At 33.0% G+C, this 5,906-nt stretch overlaps 1 pseudogene; it reads right to left on the bottom strand.

Annotated features, from left to right (window-relative positions):
* Window positions 1-5,034: 5,034 nt before the first annotated feature.
* On the bottom strand, window positions 5,035-5,128 carry LOC138837918 (U6 spliceosomal RNA; annotated as a pseudogene).
* Between the last annotated feature and the right edge of the window lie 778 nt (window positions 5,129-5,906).

Here is a 5,906-nt window from a genome sequence, read left to right as displayed (position 1 = left end):
ATGAAATAAGACTGCATTATCATTGGGTGAGTTGAGAGGCTAAATTTTATCAGAATCTAAATATAATAAAAATAGATGATATAAAAATAAATACCTTGTAAGTACATTTTTAACATGACATACCCACAGAGACACTTTTTTCTTCTTTTCCTCTCTACACTGATTCAATTTCAATAAGCAATTCATGTAATTCAAATAGCTGTTTCCGAAATAGATTAGACACAAAAAGTTAGAAAAATAAAACCAGTATTGGATGGTGCATTCTTTAAAAATAGCAGTCAAATAAGTATTAACCACAATTCCAAAATAATAGCAGTTAAATGCTCTTGAAAAGAGAAGATTTTAAGTAGAATGAATAAAACAAATGATAGTGCCAGAACTGCTTCAGGAGCTGCTCTCTGGTATTTAGGGTTTTTAGTACATGACAATGTTTTAATCAGGATTAATTGCTTTCAGGGACTAAATTTTTTTAGTTATATTTTATTGTAGAAATATGTTATTCCAATTTAATGAAATGATAACAGTTTATAGTAGAAATAACGCTACACACTCATTGTGGTACGCATTATATATTATATATATAATTTTACAAACATATATATATATCTGCATATATATGTTTATTTTTAATTTTGGTGCATGGGGCTTAAAATCTGGACCTGTACACTGTCCCTCAGCTCTTCAGCTCAAGATTAGTCCTCTACCACTTGAGCCACTGCTAGTTTTCTTTTGGCTCATTGGAGATAAGAGTCTCGTGGACTTCCTGCCTAAGCTTGCTTTGAACCATGATTCTGAGCTCTCAGACTCCTTAGTAGCTGGTGTTGCAAACATGAACCACTAGCACCTAGCTACATAATTATTTTTTACATATTTATGAAATATTAAGTGGTAATCCTATTCATTTATATGTTGTGTAACGATCAAGCTACATCATATCCATTAACTTCTGCAAGTAACATTTCTTTTTAGTGAGAATGCTCAAAAACTTATCTTCTGGCTATGATGAAATATATATATATATTCTTAACTATAATCACCTTGCTTCTTGTGGTATACAATTAATATATTTACTTTTATTCTGCTAATTAAAGTTATATAAAACATAAATTTTAAAGTGAAAGAAATTCACGGTTCCATTACTTTTTTTAAGAAGACAATTATACCTTTTGTTTTCAGTTATATTTCTTTGGGAATGTGTACTATTCATTGATTCAACTGTTAAAATTGATAACAATTACATTATATCCAGTTGATTCAAACTTGTATTTGAAAATTGCACACAACACAAATATACTTCCACTTTACTACATAATTAAAATAACATTAAAGCAAAGATTGGTGTTAACCATTCATGTGTACAATCCTAGAAACCCAGGAGGCTAAGACCTGAATATTTTAGTTCAATATCAGTCCAAAGAACAAAATGTGAAAACTTATCTTGAATTATCCAGCAAGAAGCAGAAGGTGAGAATGTGGCTCGAGGAATAGAGTCTCATCAGCCATGAGCAAAAAATACAAGGTAGACCATTAAACTTCACGTTTACAACACAACACAAAACAACACAAAACAAAACACAAAAACACAAAAGTATTATGAACATCAATAATGAAGACAAAATAGTAGAAAAGATCATGAGAAATGTGTAAACATCTGGAAGACAGAAATCATTTGACAGAAATTTGATTCATGAGAGGGAAAGGTCGCAGGCTCATTTGAAGAATCTCATTGTAAGCATTTGTGTTGAAACCTGGCTATTGGGTAACATGTGAAAGAGTACATTGGATTACCTGACATAGCAGACATTGCCTGTGACTATGTACCATCCCAGTCTGCAAAATCTAAACTCATGCGAGTTAATTTAAATAAAAGCTCATGTTCGAGACTGGTCCACCCAGACTGGGGTCTTTATTTTGAGGCTTCAGACCTGTGTTTTGTTTATAACCATTCCTGTTTTACACCCCTTCCTTTGTGCACCTATGCCTTATTGAGCTGGCACCAGGCCAAGGCTTTGAATTTGACTCCCCTCCTGCCTTAATCCCTCCATTTCTCCAGCTACAACTCATTTCACATGCTATCTCTGTCTTTACATTAGTTGTTTTCTTACTAATCCCCACCAGAAAACTCTTATATTCATGTAAATCCCACCATAAATAACCTAGTGAAAGGAGTGTTTATTATTGGCTGAGGCTCTCATCTGTGGTTTTGCTCCCAAATAAATCTGTGCTACACGATCTCATTTTTCTTCATGGCTTTTCAGTCTGACAACTGATTGATTTGGTTTGATGTAATCCCACTTATCCAGACTTACTTTGGAAGTTTGACCAAGGAGCCGTCATGTTTCTCCTAACTCTTCCTGTAACAATCTCAAGGTATCTGGAATTACATGGAGGTCTTTGATCCATTTGGAATCGATTCTGATACACTGATATATATAAGGATCTAAATTCGGTTTTCTGTATACTGCCAATTCTACCAGCACAATTTTTTTTTCTTCCATCCTGTTTGTCTGGCTTCCTTGTCAAAGATTATTTACCTATAGGAGTGGATTCATTTCTGGATCTTCAATTATGTTGTATTGTTGGAATTCTGTGCTTCCATTGGAAAGAATGCCATTACTCCATTCCTAAACAAAAGGAAAGAATGGAAAAAAATGATATTAAGTGAAATAAGCCAGATCTAATTAAATATATGCTTCACGGTTGTCTTCATTTGTAATAACTAGATATGTCTATAAATCTACAAGTTAATCGAATAGTTAGTAAAAGACATACAATTACACTTGGATATGATTAACTAAGAGCACTCTAAGCATTCACATGGCAGGAACAAGGGAAACTATTCTTAGGAGAGGATCACAATGTCTCCATACCTATGTGCATATGACCATATAAATATCGCTTATTGCAATGAATTCTAAGAATCAATCATACATGTGAAATGCATCTATCTGTATATAATTTTAAAAGATGTCATGAAAATAACCAACTTCTCTGTAAACTCAAAAGCAAAATTCTAAGTTTAGAAGATAAAATTGAAGAATGCTTTCAGCACATAAACTTAAACACATAGGGAAAAATGTGGGAGAGAAAAGATAAGATGAAAAGTAGAATAAGTAACTATTGAAGAATTCATAAACTATTTCCAAAAGTATACAAGAGAGCTGGGGTACATCTCACTTGTAGGACTAGACTAATATATACAAAGACATAGGTTCAATCCCCATGAGTTAATAAATAGTAGTAATACAATAATTACCTGAAATCAATGCTTTCATATTAGAGAGGCCTGAATCCTAAAACAGTAAATAAATTATTCTCAATGGTTGTATCCAATGACAAGTAACTACAAGAATGAAGAGCAAATATTTTCTTTTTCTAGCCTTTCCTTTCCTTTTCTGGTTTATTCTTTTGTTTTTTCCTTTGACACTACTGGTGCTTGAAGTTGCTAATGCTCTAATCACTTTAGATTATTTTTCAGGCTAGGCCTACCTTGAGGAATGATAGCTTACCAATGGCTTCCACAAACGTGAGATAACAGGGAAATTTCATTATATCCAGCTTTCTTTGTTTTTGTAGTTTCTCATGAATTTTTATTTTTTAGAACTGGCCTTGATATCAGTCTTCTAAATCTCTGCCTTCTAATTAGCAAAGTACATTTCATCTCAAGCTTGGACCCACACTATATTTCAGTTTAACCATTCAATATTGACTTAAGTTCAACCAGCGTGAACTATTGGGGAAATATATGGACACCTCACTCCCACTGACAGGCAGTTCTAATGAAGATGAGGAACGAGATGAATACGTGAGGAATGGTATCAGTTGCCAAAAAAGAGAATGGAATAGGATCCAAACAATTTCTTCTTTGGGCTGCCGAAAATAATCGGCTTACTACAGTTGCAAGACTACTTTTCAAAAAGGCCACTCATGTGAATACTAGGGATGAAGATGAGTATACCCCTCTTCATCGGGAAGCCTACTGTGGACACTTAGACATTATCCATGAGTTGGTGGCACAAGAGGCAGATATTCATGCAATAATTGTGGATGGCTCAACACCCCTGCACAATGCTTATACGTGGAATAATACCAGAGTGTCTTCTTTCTTACTGCATCATGATGCAGATACCAATGCCCAAACGTAAGGCCTCTTGACTTCTTGCATCTTGCTGCTGGGAATATAGATAGCAAAGATATGCTGGATCACCTTCTGTTGACCCGTTATCTCAAACCAGGTCTAAAGAACAACTAGGAAGAAAATGTATTTGATATTGCCAAAAGGATAAGTATGTATCACTACCTCTTTGAAGTTGTGGAAGGCTGTACAAACTTTTCCTAAGTCATAATGGTTCTGTTAAGCTTTGCAAATTTCAATGTGCCAGTCCATTCTTTGGTCCGTACAAAATATTTTCACAGTACAAATTAACAGCAATATCTTACTGTAAAAATTCATGTATTCCATCGTATTATTCCAACTCAATTGCCTGACTTTTATGTCAAAATGTATTCAAGAGTTTTTGTATACATTTATAATAATTTCTGCAGTTTGTGATTTTTTAAATCAGAAATAATTTTAACTTATCTGTTGAAATGAGCAGTACAGAAACTAAAGGTATTTCTAGTGCTTGTCTGAGAAAAGTATATTTTAAAATATTCTATATTCTGTTGTTTGTACAATTTCCATAATCTATTCCATTCTCTCCTAGATATAATACATTGAATTCTACATCGTTTTATAATATATAGGTTCATTAATAAATGTGTACTTTAAGATTGCATTCCATATAGAAACAGTTTAAGATTCCTTTTTTCCTAGGTCCTTATACTATTTTATTTCTTTGGGATAAAATGACAATGTTATCTAATTTAAAGAGTTTTGTAAAGTTTATGCTATTTAAAGGCCTCCCTAAGGTGCAAACTTAATATACTGATGTCAAACTTACTTTCAATTCTATGAATTATATGTATGGTTACACTCGTATTTTTGTAATCAAATTTTTAATAACTTTTTTCAATTCTTGCATCTAAAGAATGAAAAAATTGGACTACTTCACAAATTTTCATATCATCCTGTATTTCATATCATCTCTGTATTGTTGTAATTTTGGTATACGTGCTGCTGAAGCATGTAGTATCTTCTAAATTTAAACAGTTAATGATGCAATCTTTAAATAGGCATATATCTTTGGTTGCCTATTTGTAACAAGGAAACCTTATTGTTCCTAACAATGCTATTGATCTTATTTTCCTAAAATTCTATGTATAGTGGAAAAAATTTATATTGTTCGGTCTATTGCTCACATTTGCAATTTTTGTGTCAATGAATTTTTTTTCATTTTAAATTTGATCATACTTTGAAGCATTTATAGACAGGTCCAAAGATGATGGCTTTTTCAAATACTTATTTATCCAACTGAGTTAGCTTTGTGGAGCTAATGGATTCAAAGTAAGCCTTGCTTAAGGGCTACTTAAAAAATTCTGCTGCATAAAATTTCCGAAATGAGATCTTACTGGTACAAATGTCTACCTGACCATTTAGTCTTCTTCCATGTAGCAACAGACCAACCAGAATATCTATCCCTGACAGCATAGATTGCCTTACTGAAACAAAACTATTATTAGTTACAAGGGATCATAGAGAGATGAACAATTCAGACAGAACTGTTCAGAATAGAAGGTATTTTATCAAAATACAATTATTTATTATTCCTACCATTTCAAGAGTAGCTAAACCAAGGAGAAAAAATTGTTCATATGCATGATTACCTAATGTCCTGGCCTGTCAACCATCCAACCAGGCAGGAACTTACACTACTGCCTTTCTATCACCAAATATTCCCATAGCTCCAGGATAAGTCCATATGTTTCTCCTCGTTAGTAGGTCTTAAATTGGTAATGTTTTAATC

This window comes from Dipodomys merriami, unplaced genomic scaffold (genome assembly GCF_024711535.1).
Source record: "Dipodomys merriami isolate MVZ:Mamm:240054 unplaced genomic scaffold, mDipMer1.0.p SCAF_279, whole genome shotgun sequence".
Lineage (NCBI taxonomy): Eukaryota > Metazoa > Chordata > Mammalia > Rodentia > Heteromyidae > Dipodomys > Dipodomys merriami.
This window is presented reverse-complemented; position numbering and strand designations above follow the sequence as displayed.